This window comes from Pleurodeles waltl, chromosome 2_2 (assembly GCF_031143425.1).
Source record: "Pleurodeles waltl isolate 20211129_DDA chromosome 2_2, aPleWal1.hap1.20221129, whole genome shotgun sequence".
NCBI classification, from domain to species: Eukaryota; Metazoa; Chordata; class Amphibia; order Caudata; family Salamandridae; genus Pleurodeles; species Pleurodeles waltl.
Window position 1 is genome coordinate 828314634 of NC_090439.1, and position 14416 is coordinate 828329049.

Here is a 14416-nt window from a genome sequence, read left to right on the forward strand (position 1 = left end):
AGGTTTGAAAGGTTACTTCAGTGGGTGGCGCAAGCAGTGCTGTAGGCCCACTAGTAGAATTTAATTTACAGGCTCTGGGCACAGAGATACCACTTTACAAGGGACTTGCAGGTAAATTAAATATGCCAAATAGGTATAAGCCAATCATACCAACTTTAGAAGGGAGAGAACCTGCACTTTAGAACTGATCTGCAGTGATAAAGTGTTCAGAGTCATAGACCAAACAGCGAGAGGTCAGAACAAATAGGAGGAAGGAGGCAAAAAGTCAGGGGATGAACCTGTCACAAGGGCCAGATGTAAGAGACTGGCCTGGTTTGTAATGGGTACCTAAGGTACTTACAGCTTGTACCAGGTCCAGCTATCTACATTTCACTTATTAGTGAAATGTAGGCAGTGTTCTAGCAGCTTAGGCTGTCGTGAGGTAGCTGTAGCAGAGCAGCTTAGGTTGAACTAGGCGACATGCAAAGCTCCTGCAATACCACTATAGTTAGACAGTACTTATACACAATAAAAGACAATACTCAGTGTTACCAAAAATAAAGGTACTTTATTTTAGTGACAAAAGGCCAAAAACATCTTAGAGGCAATACTCCTTCTGGAGGTAAGTACTATACACAATATATACACTAGTAACCAAAATCAGGTAAGTAAAGTCATAGAATAGTGCAAACAGTAGAACATACATTAGATTGCAATGGGATTAGGGGCAACACAAACCATATACTAAAATAGTGGAATGTGAATAAAAAATTCCCCCCTAGGCAAGTGTAGTGTGTAGGGGGTGCTGGGAGTGTAGGGAAACACCAAAGGTAAGTAAATTACCCCACCCCGAAGCCCAGGAAAGGAGGAGTAAAGTACAGCAAGTTTCCTCAGGACCCACTACAAGTTGTGATAAGAGATTTAGCAAGAACCAAGCAAGACTGCAAGCAACAAGCGATGGTTTCCTGGACCTGAAGACCTGTGGAGAGAGGAGACCAAGTCCAGAAGTAGAAGAAGAGTCCAGGAAGGACAGGAGCCCCTGACAAACTAGAAGAAGGTGCAAAAGTGGATTCTCCGGTCAGAAGAAAAGTACAGAAGAGCACCAAAGAAGATGGCTGCGGGTTCCTGCTTGGTGCAGGTGATGTCCTACGTCGGGTTGTTGGATGTAGGTTGTTTGCTTTGCTGGATTCTGCCAGCAAGCCTTGGTTCAAGCAAGTATGTGGTTTGCTTTAAAAAGGAGCTGCCTGGACCCAGGAGGGACCTGGAGGTCTCAACTCAGACTGAGGAGACAGAGGAGGCTCTCAGCACTTCAGAGAGCCCTCAGAAGACCAGGCAGTATCCACAGGAGTCCCAGAACATGGGCACAAAGAAGATGAAAAGTGCAGTCATCGCAGCACTACACTGGAAGGTCCCATGTCACCTCAGGGAGCTGTGCGGAGCAGAATGGAGTGCTGGGGACCTGGGCTATGCTGTGCACGAAGGACTCTTGGAAGAAGTGCAAAGGAGCCCAAGGAGCTGCAGAAGATGCAGTGCACAGGGGTACTGTCGCAGCACAGGGAGGCAAGCTCTTACCTCCACCAAATTTGGACAGCTGGACTTTTGGACAGTCTGGGTCACTTTGGTCCACCACCTGTGTTCCAGGGAGCACACTCATCGTCAGGAGAGGAGTCCCAGAGTATCGGTTATCATCGCAGAAGGGTGCCTGCAGAAGCAGGGAAGTGACTCCGTCACTCCACAGGAGATTCCATCGGTTCTTCTGGTGCAGGGTGAAGACAGTCCTCAGAGTATGCACACCTTAGAAACTGTTGCAAAAGCTGGCTGGAGCTGAAGTTGCAGGACATAGGAGTCATCCTGGATACTTTGTTGAAGTTACAGTGGTTGTTGGAGCAGTCTGCGGTTGATCCGACAGTCAGAAGCTGAAGCAGAGGATGCAGAGGAGTCCTGGAGGAATCTTGCAAACTGAATCTGAGGAAACACCCAGAGGAGAGACCCTAAACAGCCCTGAGAGGGGGATTGGCTACCAACCCATGTATACACCTATCAGGAGGGGTCTCTGACGTCACCTGCTGGCGCTGGCCACTCAGAGGTCTCCAGAGGGTCCCCACACCTTGGAATCCAAGATGGCTTACACCAGGGACACTCTGGAGGAGCTCTGGGCACCACCCTTTCCTTTGTCCAGTTTTGTGCCAGAGAAGGGACTGGGGGTCCCTAAATTTGGTGTAGACTGGCTTATGGATGGAGGGCACCATCTGTGTCCTTCAAAGCATTTCCAGAGGCTCTGGGAGGCTACCCCTCCCAAGCCTGTAACACCTATTTCCAAAGGGAGAGGGTGTGACACCCTCCTACCAAAGGAAATGCATTGTTCTGCCTTCCTGGGATTGAGCTGCTCAGTCCCCAGGAGGACTGTCTGTGAGGCTGCAGCAGCTGGAGCTGCAGTGGAAACCTCAGAGAGCTGGTTTGGCAGTACTGGGGGTCCATGGTGGAGCCTCCAGGGTGCATGGGATTGCCCCCCCCCAATACCGGATTTGGATTGGGGGAACAATTCCATGATCTTAGACACCTTACACGGCCATATTCGGAGTTACCATTGTGAAGCTACATATATGTATTGACATATATGTAGTGCACACTTATAATGGTATCTCAGCACTCACGAAGTCTGGGGAATTGGCCCTGGACAAAGTGGGGGCACCTGTGCTAGTGCAAGGGTGCCCTCATACACAGTAACTTTGCACCTAGCCTTCAGCAAATAAAGGTTATAAATATAGGTGACTTATAAGTTACCTTAGTGCAGTGAAAATGGCTGTGAAATAGTGTGTGCACTATTTCACTCAGGCTGCAGTGGCAGTCCTGATGAGAGGTTTGTATGAGCTCCTTATGGGCATCAAAAGAAATGCTGCAGCCTATATGGATCTCCTGGAACCCCAATGCCCTGGGTACCTAGGTACCATATACTAGGGACTTATAAGGGGGTTCCAGAATTGCAATATGGATTCACTAAAGTGTAGTGACAAATTTGGTAAGTAGAGAGAGCATAAGCACTGGAGTTCTGGTTAGCAGAACTTCAGTGGCACAGTTAAGCATTCAGACAACACACATAGGCCACAAACTATGAGCACTGGGGCCCTGGCTAGCAGGATTCCAGTGAGACTGGCAAAACATTCTGACAAACAGGCAGACATTGGGAGTAACGTGCCAAGAAAGATGGTACTTTCCAACACCTGGTCCAACAGGACACCCTTTGGAAACTTTAAAGTATCGATTGACAACCAGATTATATACTTGTAACTATAGATGTGGTCAGCCTCTACACCTCAATTAAACATCAAGATGGCATCGAAGCAGCCCAGGGATGTTTATCCACCAGATCAGTACACTTTCTCAAAAGAAATGAAATGATTATAACAATGCTGGCCTTCTGTCTCAAAAAGAGCTTTTTCCTCTTCAAAGGCGACTACTAACTTCAGCTACAAGGAACCGCGATGGGAGCTCGCTTTGCTCCTCCGTATGCATGCATCTTCATGGGAGAAGTAGAAAGACACTGGCTTTGGAATGAAACCGAGGAGGGCTTCTCACAACACCTGATCTTCTGGGGCAGATATATATATACGATATTCTCCTTACCTGGCAAGGCCAAGAATCCCTCCTTCAACAATTCTTAACCACTCTCACACCCAACAAGTGGGGTATTGAAGTGACCTATCAAATTTCAAGGAACGCTCATGAATACTTGGATCTCATACTCTATAGAGATCAGAACCGGTTGCATATCCGGTTCCATAGAAAAACAACAGCAGCCACCTCTATTCTTCATGCAACCAGTTGCCACCCACAAAATACAATACGCAATATTCCAGCAGGGGAATTTAGATGGGCCAGACGTAACTGCAGTAATACAGAGGACTATGAGACAGCGGCATTAGAAATTTCAGCACATCTATCCAAAAGAGTGTACTACACATCTGGACTGAACATACCAAACAGCACTTTGCTAAAATTGACCACAATGATATTTTGAACAAGGGAAAATCTATTACTAATCAGACACCTCTATGTTTCATCACCAAATTCTCCAATGGCCAGCAATATATCAGCAAATTGCTCCACAAACATTAGTATCTCCTTACTAAAAAGCCCTCAATGCACAGAATATCCAATCAGTCCCACGGATGGGCTTTAAAAGAGCAACAAATCTTAGAGAGAAAACTGTGAAACATTTCTTGAAACAAACCACAGGATTCTACACCTGACCTAACTGTTCAATATGTAAACTGAGCAAATCAAAATCTAAACAAATTGCCTTCACTTTACTATACGTGATTTCATAAACTGTGAGAGCACCAATACAGTCTATCTCATTACTTGCCCCTGTAACAAGACGTACATAGGCACTACTGCTAGAGCACTGAAACTGAGAATACAGAAACATTATCTAAATATACAAAAGGACAATGTAAGACTCCATTTGGATGAACACTATGTCAAATGTCACCCTTTCACACGTACTTTTAAATTTTGTGGTATACAGCAAGTCAAACAACATCCTCTGGGAGGGGACCTTGAATTAAAACTACGACAATGTGAAAGTACTCTTATTATCCAATTTGACACAGTTCGACGTGGTCTCAACGAAGATGCAGAATGGCATCATTGACTTCTTTGAAAATGTGAAAGACTTGAATATGTGACGATTAACTCACTCAAAGTTTATCTATTATCTATGTTTGCCTGTCATTTAAATTGTTTAATGTTTGAACAGGATGGATTTAACATTACACCAGGACTAGCACAAAGTATAATATTTTCAACACACATTAAGATTGTGAGAATTATCACTCTTTCTCACTTAGACATAAAATCTCCAACATTAGAATTGGGATGGCTTAGGAGGGTCAGTTACCATAGCTGTAGACCTTCCCAATCACAACACTGATCAGTACTTATAAATTCAATATCCCATAATATATTTAAGGTATCCATGTCAACATCTAGTTCATGCTGTGAACTTTAAGATTTATCTTATGCAGGTACATTTCTATACTAGTTACTAATATTTTAGGAGCTACCCCAACATTGACACAACTATTAATATAAATGTTCATGAACATTTTACCAGCTTCTGTTATAATTAAGAAATGGTATCCTAATTTTTTCACAAGGCACATATTTGTATTCCAATTTGGCTGTTATAGTCACTAATACAGGCTACAATGCCCAGTCAGCCCAAACTTTTCATCCGCCATAGACAAGAATCTTGTAAATATGGCTGCGATTATAACGCCTCTCTACCTCACTACCCCTGGGGGTTATAATACTAACATTTCTAATTTACTAATCCCGTTCATAAACAATCTTGACATTTCAATAAATTACAGGGCTGACATATATATCAATTTAACGGTGATTACGGACACCGTTGGCAATCACAATGTTCAGTGAGCAGGAACACTTTATCCGAAATACACAAGTTACTTTGTAAATATGGCCGCGATTACCACGTCTTCTTCTGTCTGTCTCTCAGGACGATAATAATAAAAGAAGGACAACATTTGGGAACCAAACAAATATGACACTGGCATGAGACGGAGCAGCGCACCGAGGGATTCAGCCCGGGACATCTAGGCCCATATTTATACTTTTTGACGCTAAACTGCGCTAACGCAGTTTAGCGTCAAAAAGTTTTGCGCCGGCTAACGCCATTCTGGAGCGCCATGCGGGCGCCGTATTTATTGAATGGCGTTAGCCGGCGCAAGCAGACCGGCGCTGCCTGGTGTGCGCGAGAAAAACCACGTACACCAGGCAGCGCCGGCGTAGGGGGAAAATGGCGCATGGGCGTCTTAAAATGGGGCAAGTCAGGTTTCGTCGAAAAAATCGTCTTAACCCGACTTGCGCCATTTTTTAACGACGCCCATCCCCCATCAACATGACTCCTATCATTGTAAAGATAGGAGTCATGCCCCCTTGCCCAATGGCCATGCCCAGGGGACTTCTGTCCCCTGGGCATGGTCATTGGGCATAGTGGCATGTAGGGGGGCACAAATCAGGCCCCCCTATGCCAAAAAAAATTATTAAAAAAAAATAAAAAAATACTTACCTGAATGTCCCTGGGGTGGGTCCCTCCAGCCTTGGGTGTCCTCCTGGGGTGGGCAAGGGTGGCAGGGGGGGTCCCTGGGGGCAGGGGAGGGCACTCTGGGCTCATTTTGAGCCCACTTGTCCCTTAACGCCATGCCTGACCCAGGCGTTAAAAAGCGGCGCAAATGCGCCGTTTTTAGCCACGCCCACTCCCGGGCGTCTCTTTTGCCCGGGAGTATAAATACCACGTAAAGGCCTGGGAGTCATTTTTTAGACGGGAACGCCTCCCTTGCATATCATTAACGCAAGGAAGGGGTTCACGCTAAAAAATGACGCACATTCCGGGAACTTTGGCGCTATTCGCCTCTGACGCCATAGTATAAATATGGCGTTAGTTGGCGTTAGTTTAGCGTCGAATTTGCGTCGAAAAAAACGACGCAAATTCGGCGCAAACGGAGTATAAATACGGCCCCTAGTGTCTCCGCTAACAGGCAAGTAAGTGGCCCGATTACAAAGGGCCCTGAGCATCAAACGTTCCACAAGCTCCTTTCCTAACACGGACTGAATAAGCAGTCTGTGTCATACAAGTTGTAGTCTGTTTTTGATATTTATCAAAACGCCCTAGTTAATGAAACAACTTGTTCAACTGGCCTCTTCCTTAACCTATGTGAGCGGCAGCTAAAATACGACCTTAAGAGAAATCTTGTCATCTGTCCTGACTCAAACCAAACTATTCACTAAACTAAACACCACTCTTATCTTTACTAATAAAAGGATTTATCATGCAGTAATTGCTGTTAACAATCATTCCCTCCTGAGCTATAAGCCTGTCCCTAACTTTCTGTGTATGTTTGACTGGCTACTCTCGAAACTTCCTTTATAATGTACTTCACACTTGCGATTGATTTAAATTATGGGATCCACAAGATCTTTTTAAGAGTTGTCGTGAACATATCAATATGTACAGGTTTTCTCTCTTGGGACTATATCAGTCTGAAGTATTATGCATATATCTAAACATGACATTTCTGTAACTCCTAAAAATGTACACAACAGTTTTGCTTACCCCTGCTTAATACTGGCTACACTATTGTCTATGACTAGATATACAAATGAACATGTTATTATCATTCAATTACATACTTACCTGTAATATGATTAGTCCTACAATACCATTATTAATACCATATTTTAAATATTATTGTTTTAAACAGATTGAATATAATGACCAACCAATAAGTGTTCTTAAAATGGATTTACTTTGATGACGCCTATTAGGTATGACTGGTTCATTTGTGTCACCTACCGGTAATATAATAAAATATCACAAAAATAATTCTGTAATATTGCACCCACAAGGAAATAGGTCACTAACCATCCTTCGCCAGCATCTGTTTTACTAATCCATAGCACGTGCATGTTTTATCCATAATTAGTCAAGTAAATCACCATTTTGACTAGAATTCATCATACCAGAGTCATCGACAATATGGGTTGGAAAGTCTCTCCTTTTTCTTGAAATTAGTGGATTGTATTCCTCACAAAGTGGTATTCTCAACTACACCTTCCCTTTTTATATAACTGCACCGAATTCACTGGGTACCTCAAGGCATTCTTTCTTTCTATATCACACCCAAGAATTTGATTGAAATATAAATTTTAGTCCTTATAATAGCTTCCTCACAAACTGAATCTTTACTACCTATATCTTGCAGCCCTAAAAAGCCTTAGGTTGATTCAACAAAGTGGGGGAAACACGTGTCGGCTCTTTTGTCTAAAATGTCTACACCCTAAGTTTGAAATTGACATTTAAAATAACCTTAGACCTTAAGGCTCTTCATTCAGTTGTCTACAATTTCTGTTGAAAATGGACTTTGATACATAACCTTGAATTCACCAAGTGGGTTTTCAATCTTTTATCACTTGGGACAACCGATGTGAGGCATTTTCTTGTGGGCTGCTGCACTACATAGACCTCTCCAAGCACACTCTCGTCAAAAAGTAAAAATACATACAGGGAGATTAAATTGGAGGAACCCATTTCCAAAGGTACCTCAAGGTAATAGGATATATTGACCTGACCTGGAGCTGTTGTGTGATGTCCACTACTAGCAAAATACAGACACTGGCATTATGGTGTAAATTCTTGATATACCTTAGTTACCTATGACATGATGATCTATCCGTGGTCTTGAAGATCCTTGCATACTGGTGGTAGTTTTTGCCATTTTGTGAGCCTCTATTGTATGATAATAACGTATCACTCCAGTTGTAATTCCTGGCACTGGAATAATGGTGTAATTGCTGGTATATTATAGGGATCTAAAGCATAAGAATGCACCTTTAGTGTCTTGATGGCCATTGAACAAAGGTGGCTATTCCTGGTGTATTGTGGGAAGAGATTTGCTAAGATGGTGATATGTGGGCATATATTGTAGAATTTGTATATGATTGGCAGTACTACACCTAAATGTTTGAGGAAGATGGCAAATTAATGTGTCGGCATCCAACAAGCATTTATCAAAAATAAAGAGATAATATTAGAGGTCGACAGTAGATTTTTCCACGATATTATACGCTTTTGTCTTGGGAAGTTGTTTTTGTTTTTCCAATAATGAATAGTTTGTAATAAATAGCAACATGTCTGTTTTCATAAACTGGTGAACTAAAGTGTACAAACCAAATTGTTGTATTTCAAAAATACATCTAAAGCGAGTATTTGAGTGAGAGACACAACTACCGTCTGAGACCTTACACTATAAATGAGACGTAACTTGTCTGCTCTCAGAACTTTTAAAATCTCAGTTACCGGATTGAAATCACTGTTCTATTAACATTTAAAATCTGTCTTGGTCGCCTGTCCACTGTCTGATGTTGTACAGTCTGATCACTGTTTTCCACCCCAGTCCTTCCAAAGATATCGCTGGGCATAATTTATGATTCAAAATCCACCTAAGTGAAGCAAGATGGAATAATGAAAGGAAGTGAAACGGCATATAATAGATGCTCTATGTTTGACTTTTCATCCTTGGCGTGGTCTCCCTTGCCTTTTTGCCTCTGTTCCCCAGGTTGTTGATGTGTGCTGGACTCTGATTTTACTGTTTTTGTTACTCTGGGCACTTTACCACTGCTAACCAGTGCTAAAGTGCAAGTGCTCCTGTTTAAAATGTGTACGTAATTGGTCCTCCATGATTGGCATATTTGTTTTACTGTTAAGAACACTTTATCCGAAATACACAAGTTACTTTGTAAATATGGCCGCGATTACCACGTCTTCTTCTGTCTGTCTCTCAGGACGATAATAATAAAAGAAGGACAACATTTGGGAACCAAACTAATATGACACTGGCATGAGACGGAGCAGCGCACCGAGGGATTCAGCCCGGGACATCTAGTGTCTCTGCTAACAGGCAAGTAAGCGGCCCGATTACAAAGGGCCCTGAGCATCTAACGTTCCACAAGCTCCTTTCCTAACACGGACTGAATAAGCAGTCTGTGTCATACAAGTTGTAGTCTGTTTTTGATATTTATCAAAACGCCCTAGTTAATGAAACAACTTGTTCAACTGGCCTCTTCCTTAACCTAAGTGAGCGGCAGCTAAAATACGACCTTAAGAGAAATCTTGTCATCTGTCCTGACTCAAACCAAACTATTCACTAAACTAAACACCACTCTTATCTTTACTAATAAAAGGATTTATCATGCAGTAATTGCTGTTAACAATCATTCCCTCCTGAGCTATAAGCCTGTCCCTAACTTTCTGTGTATGTTTGACTGGCTACTCTCGAAACTTCCTTTATAATGTACTTCACACTTGCGATTGATTTAAATTATGGGATCCACAAGATCTTTTTAAGAGTTGTCGTGAACATATCAATATGTACAGGTTTTCTCTCTTGGGACTATATCAGTCTGAAGTATTATGCATATATCTAAACATGACATTTCTGTAACTCCTAAAAATGTACACAACAGTTTTGCTTACCCCTGATTAATACTGGCTACACTATTGTCTATGACTAGATATACAAATGAACATGTTATTATCATTCAATGACATACTTACCTGTAATATGATTAGTCCTACAATACCATTATTAATACCATATTTTAAATATTATTGTTTTAAACAGATTGAATATAATGACCAACCAATAAGTGTTCTTAAAATGGATTTACTTTGATGACGCCTATTAGGTATGACTGGTTCATTTGTGTCACCTACCGGTAATATAATAAAATATCACAAAAATAATTCTGTAATATTGCACCCACAAGGAAATAGGTCACTAACCATCCTTCGCCAGCATCTGTTTTACTAATCCATAGCACGTGCATGTTTTATCCATAATTAGTCAAGTAAATCACCATTTTGACTAGAATTCATCATACCAGAGTCATCGACAATATGGGTTGGAAAGTCTCTCCTTTTTCTTGGAATTAGTGGATTGTATTCCTCACAAAGTGGTATTCTCAACTACACCTTCCCTTTTTATATAACTTCACCGAATTCACTGGGTACCTCAAGGCATTCTTTCTTTCTATATCACACCCAAGAATTTGATTGAAATATACATTTTAGTCCTTATAATAGCTTCCTCACAAACTGAATCTTTACTACCTATATCTTGCAGCCCTAAAAAGCCCCAGGTTGGTTCAACAAAGAGGGGGAAACACGTGTCGGCTCTTTTGTCTAAAATGTCTACACCCTAAGTTTGAAATTGACATTTAAAATAACCTTAGACCTTAAGGCTCTTCATTCAGTTGTCTACAATTTCTGTTGAAAATGGACTTTGATACATAACCTTGAATTCACCAAGTGGGTTTTCAATCTTTTATCACTTGGGACAACCGATGTGAGGCATTTTCTTGTGGGCTGCTGCACTACATAGACCTCTCCAAGCACACTCTCGTCAAAAAGTAAAAATACATACAGGGAGATTAAATTGGAGGAACCCATTTCCAAAGGTACCTCAAGGTAATAGGATATATTGACCTGACCTGGAGCTGTTGTGTGATGTCCACTACTAGCAAAATACAGACACTGGCATTATGGTGTAAATTCTTGATATACCTTAGTTACCTATGACATGATGATCTATCCGTGGTCTTGAAGATCCTTGCATACTGGTGGTAGTTTTTGCCATTTTGTGAGCCTCTATTGTATGATAATAACGTATCACTCCAGTTGTAATTCCTGGCACTGGAATAATGGTGTAATTGCTGGTATATTATAGGGATCTAAAGCATAAGAATGCACCTTTAGTGTCTTGATGGCCATTGAACAAAGGTGGCTATTCCTGGTGTATTGTGGGAAGAGATTTGCTAAGATGGTGATATGTGGGCATATATTGTAGAATTTGTATATGATTGGCAGTACTACACCTAAATGTTTGAGGAAGATGGCAAATTAATGTGTCGGCATCCAACAAGCATTTATCAAAAATAAAGAGATAATATTAGAGGTCGACAATAGATTTTTCCACGATATTATACGCTTTTGTCTTGGGAAGTTGTTTTTGTTTTTCCAATAATGAATAGTTTGTAATAAATAGCAACATGTCTGTTTTCATAAACTGGTGAACTAAAGTGTACAAACCAAATTGTTGTATTTCAAAAATACATCTAAAGCGAGTATTTGAGTGAGAGACACAACTACCGTCTGAGACCTTACACTATAAAATGAGACGTAACTTGTCTGCTCTCAGAACTTTTAAAATCTCAGTTACCGGATTGAAATCACTGTTCTATTAACATTTAAAATCTGTCTTGGTCGCCTGTCCACTGTCTGATGTTGTACAGTCTGATCACTGTTTTCCACCCCAGTCCTTCCAAAGATATCGCTGGGCATAATTTATGATTCAAAATCCACCTAAGTGAAGCAAGATGGAATAATGAAAGGAAGTGAAACGGCATATAATAGATGCTCTATGTTTGACTTTTCATCCTTGGCGTGGTCTCCCTTGCCTTTTTGCCTCTGTTCCCCAGGTTGTTGATGTGTGCTGGACTCTGATTTTACTGTTTTTGTTACTCTGGGCACTTTACCACTGCAAACCAGTGCTAAAGTGCAAGTGCTCCTGTTTAAAATGTGTACGTAATTGGTCCTCCATGATTGGCATATTTGTTTTACTGTTAAGTCCCTAGTAAAGTGCACTAGAGGTGCCCAGGGCCTGTAAATAAAATGTTACTAGTGGGCCTGCAGTACTAGTTGTGCCACCCACACAAGAAACCCTGTAATCATGTCTCAGACCTGCCACTGCAGTGTCTGTAAGTGTATTTTTACACTGTAAATTCGACTTGGCAAGTGTACCCACTTGCCAGGCCTAAACCTTCCCTTTTCTTACATGTAAGGCACCCCTAAGGTAGGCCCTAGGTAGCCCAAAGGGCAGGGTGCAGTGTATGGATAAGGTAGGACATATAGTAATGTGGTTTATATGTCCTGACAGTGAAATACTGCCAATTTCGTTTTTCACTGTTGCAAGGCCTGTCTCTCTCATAGGATAATATGGGGGCTACCTTTAAATATGATTAAAGTGTAGATTCCCCTAGAGAGTAGATGGACATGTGGAGTTTGGGGTCCCTGAACTCACAATTAAAAAATCATCTTTTAGTAAAGTTGATTTTAAGATTGTGCGTTTGAAAATGCCATTTTTAGAAAGTGAGCATTTTCTTACTTAAACCATTCTGTGACTCTGCCTTGTTTGTGGATTCCCTGTCTGGGTCAGTTTGACAGTTGGGTTGTTTTTCACCTCGCACTAGACAGTGACACAAAGGGGGCTGGGGTGTAACCTGCATTTCCTGATTAGCCATCTCTGCTAGGAGGGAGGGGTGGAGTGGTCACTCTCATCTGAAAGGACTGTGCCTGCCTCTGACAATGCCGGCTCCAACCCCCTGCTGTGTGTCTGAGGCCTTGCCTGGGCAAGGCAGGATTTCACAAGTAGGTGTGAGTCCCCTTTGAAGAAAGGTGACTTCAAAGACTAAAATGAGTATAAGAAGGGCACCCCGCCGGTTTACCACTGCCCGTTGGAATCCTCCAAGGCGGCGCAGCTTGCTGCGCCGCCAAGGGGATTCCGACCCCCCCTACCGCCATCCAGTTCCCGGCGGTCCGCCCGCCGGGAACCGGATGGCGGTAGGGGGGGTCGCGGGGCATGGGCATGGGCCCCTGGCATGGGCACTGCAGGGGCCCCCGTAAGAGGGCCCCTACAAGTATTTCACTGTCTGCTTGGCAGACAGTGAAATACGCGACGGGTGCAACAGCACCCGTCGCACCTTCCCACTCCGCCGGCTCGATTACGAGCCGGCATCCTCGTGGGAAGGGAGTTTTTCCCTGGGCTGGCGGGCGGTCTTTTGGCGACCGCCCGCCAGCCCAGGGGAAACCTCAAAATACCCACCGCGGTCTTCCGACCGCGGTACGGTATTTTGGCGGCTCCCGCCGGGCGCGCGGTGACCGCGTCCGGCGGGAGTCAGAATGACCCCCTTTGTGTGCCTTCCATCTTGTGAAGAAGGGCTTGAGTTAGAGCTTGCCTCCTGTTGTTTGAAGTCTCAGGGACAGCAAAGAATTCTCTCTGCCAGCACCTGGGGTCTCTGGAGAGACTCCTGCTCTGACAAGTGGTGCCCTATCCAGTCCCTGGGCCCTTGAAAGAAAAGCTGGTGGAAATCCAAGGAAATCGACTTCGGACAACTCCGGACCGATGCCGCTGCTGAATCCGGTGAAGCCACCTGCACCCGACGCCGTGCCCTCGCTGGAACGCGCCGCTCTTTGCAGGCCCGACGCTGCTGCAGCCCCGCTGAAGTCCGCGACTCCGTGGAAGTCGCCGCACCACGTCGTGACTGACGCCGCTCGAAGTGCAGGGATTCAACGTTTCGCACAAACGCCGCGATCCCCGACTTCGCACATCGGCTTGTTTTCACTCTTCACCAAAGGTACTGTACTTGGGGGTGTACACGACTCCGTGTCCGGCGCCGCTGGTGTCGGTTTGTTGGGAATGACTCCGTCACGACGCCGTGTTAACATCTCATCGAAGCATTTTTGTTTATAAGCGCTATTTTTGAGTTTAATCTTTAAAAATTCATAACTTGACTTGTGTATGTTGGATTTTTGTCGTTTTGGTCTTGTTTTGTTTAGATAAATATTTCCTATTTTTCTAACCTGGTGTTGTGTCATTTTGTAGTGTTTTCATTAAGTTACTGTGTGTGTTGGTACAAATACTTTACACCTAGCACTCTGAGGTTAAGCCTACTGCTCTGCCAAGCTACCAAGGGGTAAGCAGGGGTTAGCTGAGGGTGATTCTCTTTTACCCTGACTAGAGTGAGTGTCCTTGCTTGAACAGGGGGTAACCTGACTGTCAACCAAAGAACCCATTTC